Genomic DNA, 12,666 nt, shown 5'->3' on the forward strand with positions numbered 1-12,666 from the left:
TCTTGCAGCTATACTTTCTGTGAATAATGAGGCCATGGGCAATTTTAAGAGATACCTTCCATGATCTCAGGAAATAGCCCATGCATTTCAGAAGATAAGTGGTTTCAGAAGCATTACAAATTAATTAATAGGTCTAGCCCTTGTTTCTCATAGTGAGATTCAAAGAGTGACCTCAGTAATTCAGGCAAAAAGAAAACTGAGGACATGCAAAAAAAAGCCCAGTTAATTCACACAGTCCATACTTAGAGACAGGTCTAACTTTTTATGTGCTTTTTTTGATTTTACAAATATTAATACACACCTGTCAGAGCAGCAGCCCTAGGAATATATTAGATGTTCTGACAAGTCAGAAAAAGATTTTTAAAAGTATTATCCCTGAAGTAGCCAGGAAAAACAAAAACAAAACAAAACAAAACGATACAAACAAACAAACAAGTAAACACACCAACAAATTCAAAACCAAAAATACACAAACATCTTCCTTTCTTGACAATTTGTGCTGAGACTTCTTCTCATGGTATAAGTCTGTTTTGTGTATTTTATTGTAAACTAGTGGTAACTACCTTTCAGCAACTGCACTGCGTCATTGTGTGCCCTATAGGAAATGCAGGTATAGAAAATCTCAAGGCTTAATATTTGCTTAGACTGGCATAAAACCAGTAAAACAGCTTCAGGGTCTCAGCTGATCTGTATCAGATTAAATTCTGGACCACACAGTATTTTGTATGATCTCACGTTTATGATCGGATAAGGTGAGTGCCGTCAAGGAATGTCACTAAACATGACCACATCTAGGACATAGCATGGCTGGGTTGTGACTCAGCTTAAACTGCACCTTTTCCTTACAAAATCAAGACTTAGAGGTTGCTGAGGGTGAATGGTCTCACTGAGAAAGGACTTTTTTTTTTTTTTAATAAAAACAACCATATTGACACTCGTTGCAATGCATCTGCACCAGCAGGTATCTGAGCTGATAGAGAAACATCTTTGGTTGTAATAGCCAGACTGGGAACCGGGTCATATGCTTATTCATTGGTGAATATTTACAGGGTGAAGCCTGGCTCAAGGCATGCTGACTTCAGTGAAAGTGTTCTTGCTGTCTTCACCAAGTTTGGAATCAAATCTGGGGCTGAGGAGAGAGGCACTGTATGTACAGGTCCCCACTGGGTGGGACTACGGTCTTAGCTGGGGCATCTCAATTAGGTAAATGTTATTGTTAAACAACATTTACACATAAATCCCACTTTCTGGGTTGAAAAGAAATTTTTTACGCTGAGGGTGGTAAAACATTGGAACAAGTTGCCTAGAGAGGTGGAAGGTGTCCCATCCCTGGAAACATTCCAGGCCAGGCTAAATGGGGCTCTGAGAAACCTGATATAGTTGAAGATGTTCCTGCTCATTGCAGGGGGGTTGGACTAGATGACTAGATGACCCCTTCCAGTTCAAAGTATTCTATGATGCTATGACACAGAAAAAGTTTACACACTCTGATCCATGGCTCACTGTAGTCTGCACCAGGTTTTCCATGAATACTGGCCTTCTGACTAGACTTAATTTCTCATTTTCCTTCAGTATTTGCACCCTGTGCTAAAAGCTGCCTCAGCTTCTTCTGAGTCCCTCATCAACCTCCATCACTGCTTCAAAACTAGAGTGTGTCCTCCAAGCACAGAGAGGGACAGGAGACATAGTGTAAATTCCCTTGGAGTAAATTCCCATGCCGCAAGCGCCTGTTGCTGGTGCAATAATGGGCGTGCTGCCATGTGGCCAAGAGCCACAGACACACCCTTCCCCTAGGCACCCACCTTCCACTGCACCTGAGCTTTGTTGTAAGTAAACTGAGCTTTGTTGAATTTTCAAGGTTATCACGTCTATAATCAACTTCCAGAAATCAAGCTTCTGTACAGAAGCTTGAGAAATGACAAGCATCATAAATATTAACAATGATCACCACTTCCCCAGCTAACCACACACATGAAAGCTGAATTGTCAAACACCTGCCCATTTCTAGCTGCTGAAATATATGAAATGCTCTTCCCACCACTGTGGATTCTCAAAAGAGTTGTTCATTGGTACTAGAACAAAAAGTTTTTGCCACATTCAACATCTGCATTTGGGGCAAAAAAGACATGTATTGAGCTGAATTCAGCTGTCTAGTACAGACATGACAGAAATATACAGCATTTCTGTAAATTACACACTTGTGTGACCAGAGAGCAAGTACAGCAGGAAGGAAGGTGAAGTAAAACCAGCTAGCTAGCTCGCAGACTGAATAGAAAGTGCAATATGCACTGTCCAAATTTAATTCATATAAACAAATGCCTTGTGGCACTCCATGTATCTCATGGGTCTAGTTTTCACTGCTTTAGGAAACAATATTGTACATGCTTTCTTCCTCTTCCTATGTTTTGGATTTACAATCTATTTTGGATTTAAAGAGAGTCCTGGGATTTTTCTTCCTGTTACTCACAATAATTAAATACTGTTTATGTACTCCAGAGTGGAAACCTTTCCAAACGATTTTTTCTTTTGATTATCAGTCATTAACTGCTGGACATTTTGGACATTTTGCCTTTTTTTTTCTTTCGTGACTCAGTCCTTTTTCTGTGCACATCTGGTTACTCATTCCTTACCTTTCACTTACCTTTCCATGATTACCTTTCACTCCTACGATTTTTGGCACTGGTTTTTTTTTGGAGCTTGTTTTTTTCTCCCTGTGCTTGTGCCTTCTCCTTGGACAATGAAATCAGTTCCGTCATCCTGTTGATACTACCCATACGCACTTTTGACTTAGCCTTGGTTCCAGACAAATTAAGTTTTGTTTCCTTTTTCATCTTGTTCCTGACATTCTTCTGAGACGTTATTAGTATCTTTACCTGCTTTCATATCATAGATTATATCTTTGGTTTATTCTGCTCTGAATACACAAGCCATTGCTTCCTTCATTCTGTTTTTGTTTAGTCCATTGCCCTCCTTGCTCTCCTTCATTGGGGCCTTAAGTCTTACTTTGAATACTGAAGACCTCTCCTATATGATTTTCGCTGAATCTCCAAGGCCACTCAAAATGCTAAGTCAAGATAATAATCCAGGCTCACCATTTCTCTGAGTCTGTTCTGTTAGCTTTCACCCCACTACAAAATTTTCCTGGCTTCCTATTCCAAGAGTTTTCCAAACACTGTTATTTATCTTCTTTTCTCTCTTATTCTGTCATTTGTCACCCAACCTACCTACCTTCTCTGTGATGCAAAACCACGTTGGCCATTTATCCACAAACATCTTTCACAGTTTTGTTTCGTATAACTTCCTCATTAAGATGAGGTTTGAGAAAGTAAGACCATTGCATTTATGACTCATGATCAATAACCTTGGACATACCATTAAAATCCTGTATCATTTTTGGGTCAACCCTTTGTCTTGATGTTTTATTTGTTCTATGGCTGTTTGTGCTACAAGGGCTCTACCCATAGCTTTCATTAGCTCCCAGGAGTGCCAGTTCTCTGGAGCCCACTGAAGTGTAAATCATTTACATGTCCATAAGGTGTGAGCAGCATCCATTTACACACCCCAAAGGACTTGGGCCTGGGGTTATATGTCTGTTGCTGCTGTTCATCTCTGCAGTGTCAGATGCGTAGGTTTCACCCCGCCCCTGTGTGGAGCTATTTCAATCCAGCTAATAAAGATTAAATATAAATAATTCTAGTTACTTAACAATTGTCCAATTCAAACCTTGTGCATGTTTTTCTTAGGTGTCATTATACCCTAATAATTTTGGAAAAAGACTCATCTGATCAAATTGTAGGTAACTCCAGCATTAAATAGTTTTTATTTAGGTTATTCAGTCATTGAATGTTTAAGTTTCCAGATTTGTATAATCTTTTTCAGTCTCATGTGTTAAAAAGGAATGTAAGACTGAGGATCATGACCCATGAATTCTCCTTGCTGATGTTCAATGGCTAACTAGAAAACACTGCTTATTTACTGAGCAAATGTGGGAAAATATTTTTAACTGAAATGCTGGACACATGCTTAACACAGGTGCTTTGCTTGTTTATGTCTATTTATACAACTCTAAGCCTTAGATACACACATGGGGAAAGGGTTCCATTGAGTTTCAAGACACCAGGACCCTGGTGTAAAGTGTGATTGCTCATAACACGTCTTATATCTTCAATCTCTTCACTCAGAGGCAGAATCAAGAAAATCCAGACCTGGCAAGGCAAAATTTCTGAAGCTAGAGGTAGGAAAATCTCTTTATATATCATAAAGAAAAACATTGAAATAACTACCTAAAAAAAAAAAAAAAAGTTTTATAAGCAAAATCACAGGATATCACTAAAAATCCCCAAATGATTCTAATATCCCACTTCTATTACCTCTTTGGAAGATCATTCCTTTACAATTTTTGAGGGCTTAGCAGACCTTTTAAATACATTATACTTACTCTCTCCTCATGACTGTTTTTTTCCACTAAAGCCTCCGGATATTTGTCTCTCAATAATGATACAAACGGATGCAGCCACCCACAGCCTTGTGGTCAGTCCTTCAGAGTCACTCATCTCTTCTATGAATGCCTACATATTAAGACCCTTTTCTAATCCCATTTCCTGATTAACTGCTATGTCAAATTAGAGGGACACTGTTAAGGATAGCCAAGGAGAAATTACGAAACACACAAGCAGGAGGGAAGCTGCCATTGATACTGAAAATCAAAAGTTGCAATGTTGACAGTTGAAGAATCAGTATTAACAGGAGAAAAAAAAGTTTTGCCTACGTGTTTTCTGCATTCAGATGTCTATCTTGTTCAGGCAGAAGTTGGTTTAGTCAGTGTGGCCTAACACTGGGAGGCTTTATTAGTTCATCTACTGGTAATGGATATCAGATTTCTCCTTAATGGCAGCCAAAAACGTACACAGTCCCACCGACACACATGGGAGCAGCAAGCTGTTGTGCCTCTGAAAGAGAGGGTCACCCACTTGAAACTAGTGAATCCATAAAGCTTGATAAATGAATTGTGGCCACCAATCTTGTGCTGATTACTTTCATACTTATTAATTAAAGAGCATAAATAGCTAGAAATGGGTGCGGGAAATGTGTAGGGACTGTGTCCCCAAAGCAAACAGTCCGTGGTCAAGACCAAGTCCGGGCAGACTTTGGTAGCACATGCTGATGTGATACTGGCACACAACATAAATGTCTCTGTCAACTCTAGTCTGAGATCTCAAAAATAAGAGGTGAGAATGTCATGTACTGTTTGCAGCCTTACCATCAGCTGGCAGTCACTTTTCACTTCAACATGTTCCTTATCTACATTTGTGCCACCTCAGCAGCAGAGTGAGTGTGTTCTCTCTTCCAGACGTTTTTGCCAAAAATTCCTGAATCTCTACAAAAGAAAGGTTGCAGGTACAGACACAAAGGCTGAAAATCTTGTGCTGGTAAACAAAACCAGAATATCAAATCAGGAAGTTTCTTATTATGCAAAGTTCACCTCAGATACTGGAATATACAAAGTTTCCTGCATCACATCATAGATCCTCCTTTTGAACAAATAGGCTCCACTTCAGCTCCTCTACCCTCTGGTAGGTGAAATGCAGCAACAGTAAGAAGGCTCTTGACTGTTCTGCACTTCCCAGTTCACTAAGATCTCAACAAGCCAGGTGCTTGGTGAGACATTCACACCTGTCATGACTGGCATCACGTACAAAGGCAGCTACTTTGGAAATCCCACAATCACCTGCCCAAAGGCGTCATTGTGCTCACACCGTAGGCATTGCAAATCTCCAGGTTGAAATGCATGCTGAGGTTGTCTGGAAAATCCTTACCTTCCTACACAAAGAGAGTATGACAACCAGCTGGCAGGGAGAAGGGCTGGGGCAGGAGGAGGTAAATGTCTTCTGCAAAAGTAGTGGCATGCCAGAAAGACTATCTGTTCTAGAGCAACAGGCATCTCTGGATTGAGGACAGTGTTTTGAATTTTGAGAAGAGCTGAGGAAGAGCGAATATGCAGTTCATGGAAGGTCTTAAAAGAAAGTAGGAGAGGATTTAATTCTCTAGAAGAAAAGTATTGAAGCCTTGGAAGAAACTCAGGATTTGCAAGATGTTTTCAGTCACTCTTCTGGTTGTTTACGGCTGCGGTGTGTGTGTGTGTCTTTTTGTGCACTGACCAAGTAAACACCTCCTTTTTTAACTTGAAATCTCAAAAGGGAAATAGTTCCTACCTCCAAATCAAGTATTCAACATAGAATACAAGCCCCAAACCTAGTCAGGACAAAAGGTCAAAAATTAAGACAAAAATTAAAGTGGAAATTTGGAAATTCCAAATGTCATAAAGAGTTTTCATTTGATTTTGACCGTAGACTTATTCTCATCAATCTTGAACAACCAAATGATCGACCATAGACTTAATTTTAAATTATCTTTAAATTAAAATTATTTTAGAAATAACAATTAAATTTTGTAAAAGTTGTCAACTAAAACCATTTTGACTTGACAGATTTTCTTACAAGTAACATTTCCTTATTAAAAGCTTCAGTTAAAATGCATGATATCTTTTTGACAAAGTATTTTTCTTCTCAAAATCCGTCAATCAGATCAATTTACTGATAAAATTAACCCTGAGAACAGGCATACTGTGGACTTTCACACTTCATTAATGGTTTGAGACACCTTCTGACACAAATCTCTACTCCTGATGAAGAGCTGGGGCTTTTCCCCTATTGTGACTCAAAATAACATCCTCTGCCATAGTCAAATAGGAAGAACTGTATCAACCATTTTATTCTCAATATTGGTGTCAATTACTCAAGAGTATTACAGAAAACCCTTACTGAGAGACAGGGGAAGGAGACAGAGATTAAAATGTTAACTGTGAGAACTCTCAGGATGACAGTTTGAGGAATTTCTGTGGGGTTTGGTTGTTGTGTGAAACCTCATCTAAGTAAGATGCTCTCAGTGGAATACATATGTAGACCTGCACCCTGGGGCGTGCCCGTCTTTAATGTGCTGATTTATTAAAAACCAGAGATATGCACTGTAAAGCTCTTATCTGCTTGTTGTTTTGTTATAGTTATACATTCCTATGTCTTTGAGGACACAGCACACAATTTGTGATGAATCAGATGGAGAAAGGTTAGGTAAACATTTATATTTATTACAATAACCTTGAATTGCATTGAACTTTCTGGCAGATTAAATAATAAAATGTACTCACCTTTGTCCTTTAACTCAGCAAATTACAGACTGCTTTGAAACCTCCAGCTAATATTTCCTGGAGAAATCAGTTTTACCCGCCTCCAGTTGTGCACATGAGCGCAGCCGCAAAGCACTGGCTGGCGGAGCTCTTTGCTCTGTGGTCAACAGCGCTGGTGCCTTGTGTGGATGCAGGCTGTGGCGAGGGAGAGGAGCATGACGTCTGGGGCTGACCTACTCTATCCCATCACTAAGGGCAAGCCAGAGCATCTGGGGATAAACTCGCTAGAGCAGGATGCACGAGAGAGTTTCAGTGAGGGCAGGGAAATTCCCTGTATGAGGCATCTGGCGCTTGGTGCTGTCACCCATCACTGGCCCTGTCCCCAGGCACTGCCGCCCACTCTGTCCATGTGCTCACGCCACGAGCAGGCTGCTGGCAGCGTGCACGGGTGGCGAGGGCTGCTGCTCAACACCATGCAGGGGCTCACAGGGATTACCAAGTCAGTTGGCTGTTGTATCTAGTACACTGAATTATCTCTTTTCCTAGAAGCCAGAGAACTTCTTTCCTTCTGTTGTGTGCTACTGAGTGATAGAGGGCAAGGACACTGGGGAATTCTGTTGTTTATTTTTATTTATTTATAAGGTTCTACTAGATTTCCCACAGTTGACAGACATGTAATTTAGCTTCTGTTGTAGCTTCCCCTCTTTTCTCTGGCCTTCATGTTTGCATAAGTGGGAGAGGAGAAGGGAAGTCTAGAAATAATTCTCCTTTAACTGTTTAATTTATAAAACTTCAGCTTTTGCTCTTCTAGAGAACTGTCAGGTCAAGCAGAGTCACACTACCATCCACCCACACGGTCTTCTCTTCCTTTTTATTTTTTATGCACAACAGTAACTGCACTTTTAGCTAGAGGAGAGCAAATAGCAAAGCAAGCAGGCTGAATAAAAGCTTATAAGAAATTGTTAAAAGTCTTCTAAAAATTAAAATTAAAAAAGCCACTCCCTTATCTTCGAGGGGAAACAATTCATGTGAGTTAGAATAGCTCTTCTTTTACCATTAAAATGAAATAATACAATCAACCCTCTATAAAACAGGTTGAGAGTCCTCTGCTCGATAAACATAGAAGCACTGAAACTCCTGATAAACAAGTACCTGTTTTCACTGAGTCTCAAGTTCAGGCTCACTAGGAAGTAAAATTTCCCTTTACACAGGATGAAATAAGGAAATCACCAGTTACCTCAGCAACCCTTCAAAAAAAAGCATGTGCACCTATCCAAAGGGCAACTAATCTAATTATAAATTATTGTAAAGGTTATGTGAACGACAGTAGCAAGGGGAAGCTGTGAATCATTATTTTAGTCTATGGGAAACAGTATTGCCATTGTATTCCTGCACGGGCCGTTTTGCAAACCATCTGCCAAGGGCTCCTATTTATCTCCCAGGACTGATTTAAATGCATCTACTCAAAAACCTGACCTGGCTTGCTGGGAGTCCAACCCCATACCTCTGCTAGTTTGCAAGTTTTTCACACCGGAGAAACCAGAGGCCAAAGCAGGCATTTGCTTGTTCTGTCCTGCATGTTGCTCTTGGTATGAAACCTTGCAAAAACATTTCAGATCCCTGCACCCAAGTGTGGCTCAGGTTTGACTATCCTTAAAATAGCCATCTGCATTTTAATAACCACAAAAGTGATGGGCAGCAATGTGTATTTATACTACAGCTACCATTTAATACCACTTAACTTACAGTGCGGTTTAGCTAACGTTTCATGACAGGTTGGACATGTGGGACCAAGGAAAGAGTTCTGCTCCCAACACTGTTCTGAAAGCACCATATGCCACTCATGAGCAATTTTACTCCCAATTTACCCTGCAGTCAGTGTGAGCACTTTGGAACCTGTGTCTCCTGAATGTCTCCTGAAGCAGAAGAGGTCTCACCACAACCTTCAGCATTCAGCTTTGTTACATGTTTGACCAGAAAGATGTAGGCTCCACAGATGCCCATGTCTGAGTGGTGGAGAGCAGCCGTGTTGAAGCACTGGGATAGATGGCAAAGGAGGAGGACGTCAGATTTCATGGATGAGTTCTCCGGCAGGAGAAGCAATCTGTTCCCTTCAGCAGGAGCATGGTTTAAAATAGGTGAAGCAGAACTTCAGCTTCATTGTTTTCTAAACATGATCCTTACTTAACAGGAAGAAACACAGGAACTCACAGGTTGCATCTTCCTTAAACTGTTTCCTGTACTCCTAAATTAATGCAAAAAATCCTTTCCTTGCCAGTTGCTTAAAACAGCTAAGAGTTGCTGTGAAATGCACTGGACATCTTCATCCAGTTATTCCGCGCACCCTTCCTGAACACAAACTGTGACCCTAATAGAGGGGTGGTGGGCATGAATGCTGTGTTAGGTTTTATCTATAATGCCATGACTTTTTGTTCTCCTGGGACAGCACTAGTTGTTTAAACCACTCTCATTTTGCAAGGTGCCAAGGAAAGTCTGCTGTTCACTAAAGCAGGCAGCGGCTGTACCCATCCCTCAGCCTCAGGAGCTCCACAGGGCAACCTAATCTGCTGAGCATGGAGACCACGGCAGCCACATCTCAGCAGAATGCTGGGTGTGCTCATCAACCTCCACACAATTTGCTGTCCTCTAAAAGGAAAGCCCAGAGCGTCTGAGAGACACCACCTTCCCTGTGTCCAGATGCCTCCAGCTGTGTGCTGGCTTTATGTTTTCTCTGTTCAGTGTCACTTGGAATCTGTCACTGTATTGTCTTTCGTACATATGCTGCAGATTGCCAAAATTGCTGCAGGAGTTGCTTTTTGGGCTCAGGCTGAGGAAAACTTTTCTAGGAAATCCCTGGAATCCCACCAGGTCTGCTGCATTCCACCAGTACAGCCATGCACAGCCTTTGGTTAGAAGCTGAGAGAACATCTGGCGATATGGAGAAGTTGAGAGTATGGTTTCTGTTGCCTTCACATTGAAGTGAGCTGGTTTTAACGGAGCAAAATGAAGGGGGAAAGCATGTTGTGCTGATGGGGTACAATTTTACAATGGTTTTCACAGATGCATATGGACAGCAAGACATCATACCTTAAAATGAAGTTCAGAACAAACTAAACAAGATATAAAAGCAGTATGCTTATCTGTTTCCAGGAAAAGGCAAAAGGGTCTGTTGGTAAGAGCCTAAAAAAGAAACATGAGCTGGAAAGGACCCTGTAATTTTCAGTTTCAGTGGCTTGGGGTCTGCTTCCTTCATTCACCTCCCACTCCTGGAAGGAACTTTGGACAGCTTCTTCCACCTCTGGGTTTCCTTAGCACCCTGGGGAGCCAGAAAGACAGCACTCCTTCCAAAGCAGCCTTCCAAATATCAGTGAAAAAGAGAGTGACACAGTTGTTCTGGTGCAGACCAAGTGAGGATCCCCCTGCGCTTTCCTCTCAGCTGTGAAGCCACCCAAATCATTAAAGATTTCAGACTTTTCTGGCACCGCCTGAACAATGAGCTGCAAATAGTTTCTGCAAGCAGAGTATCAGCCTTGCTTCACCAAGATATATGTTATCCAACATTACAAACGGGAAACGGAGGTACGGGGGAGTTGCAAGGTCACACAGGAAACGTGCAGCTCAGCTGGAAATAAAAACACGGGGCTCCTGACTACTGTGACCAACAAGCTCTTTCTGCAGTAACAAAGGCTAATCTGCAAAATGTCTGTCACTTCTCTGACAGGGCAGGAGTGTTTTGTCTGCAGAGATTTACTAGTGTTTTTTTATATTACTATTATTTTTCTGTCCTTTTAAGAAAGCTGTTCAGAAAGTGTTCAAAAAGGAAAATCTCAGCCCTGAGTCATTTTCACTCTGCCTTAATCTTCTGTGTAAAGAAAAAGTTGTTAAATCTAGATTGGGGGTGTATTTCAGTATTTCTCGGCTGTAATTTGAACAACCAGATCTCTTGTTCCTTTCAAACTGTTTTAACCCTGTGCTATGATGTCTCAATATTAGCAGTAACTTAACTGAAAGTCATCAGGAGGAGAAACAAACTAATGTGTGATCTTCAACATATGAAATACAGCTAAAGTGTTTTTTATGGGAAGATAAGACTAATGGGAGCTTGGAGTGGAGCAGGAACGTGGAAATGCCCTCACCAGCAGTTTTGTAGTGAAGTGCTGTTTGAGCCTCAGGGCTTTGCTGGTACCTCCACCACTCCTGTAAAGCACAGTGTGACCTGGTCCACCATCCACAGCTCCTGTACCTGTTAGGCTGAACATGCATCCTTCACTTGGCCACTTAGAGTTTGTAAAGTGCGCACTAAGGAGCAAATATAGACAAGTGTTGTCACACCTCTCCACACAAGTTTTATTTTGCCCTTCTTCGCCCACTTGACTGCTCTGTAGTGCTGCAATGCCTCTGGTGGCATGACATCATTCCTGATCCCTCTCAGCCCAAGTAGCATCAGACAAAAGGACCCACAAGGAGGAAAGCTGCAGGAAACCACATATATTTTAAATGTATAGAAGTCACTTAGGAGCTGAAGGACTTGGGAGTTTCACTGAGATTGGCAACCTTGTTTTCGCGTAGGCCGCTGTGATTCAGCTATCAAAGCCAATGGTTGTACAATCCGCTGCTAGGTAGGGCACGTACAGCAAATTCCTTTAAAAGGGTGTGGCCGGGTAACAGGGATGGAGGTTGCTCGCTTCTCTTGTCAGGACTGCAGCAGCCAGGGTCAGGTGAAACTCTGTGGAGGCACCAAGAGCCCTCATCCTTCCCAGCAGCTGCCAAGCACTACAAGAATGGGAAAACCCACCAGCCTGTGAGGTGGGGGAAAGAGGCCCCATCAGAGAGAACTGGCAGTGAGTTGACAGCACCACTCACTCCCCTTCAAGATCTTCCAAAACCTCAAATGAACTGTGCACAAAGCAGGGCACTCCTTTGCAGAAAAGGGACCCCTTTTACCTGTGACAGCCATCTCCCCTTGGCACTTTAAAAAAAGTGTTTCATTTAAGGTTAGCAGTTTCTTTCAATGTAGAGTTGGGTGGTTTTGTTTTTTTGGTTGCTTCACATTGGGATAGCTTTCTGTGTCAAAATAAGAGATTAAATAGGACAAGAAGATGTTATGTCATCATAAAATCAGTCTAGAGAGTTCAGCAAAGGCCATGGAAGTGCACTCTGAAACTGCTGTATAAGATCAAAGTAAGAACATGCACCAGGATGAAAAATCAGATCTTCACTTGTAAACCTAGCAGTGAAACACGTCTTCCAAACTGTAATAAAGTAGATGGATTGATAGGATGTGAGAGCAGTTATGGACTTGTGCTCCAACTGCCTTGTCTGAATCACTGACATCCCCTTTAAACAAGAGTATTTGCTGCAGAAGAGTATTCAAAAATAATTTTGAGACTGATGTGCCTTTGGCACTGTGCAGTAGTATGCAGCACTATGCCAATAAATGACTTTTAAAGACAAGAATAATAGATCAATGTCATGTGAAAGGA

Source organism: Nesoenas mayeri (genome assembly GCF_963082525.1).
Source record: "Nesoenas mayeri genome assembly, chromosome: Z".
NCBI classification, from domain to species: Eukaryota; Metazoa; Chordata; class Aves; order Columbiformes; family Columbidae; genus Nesoenas; species Nesoenas mayeri.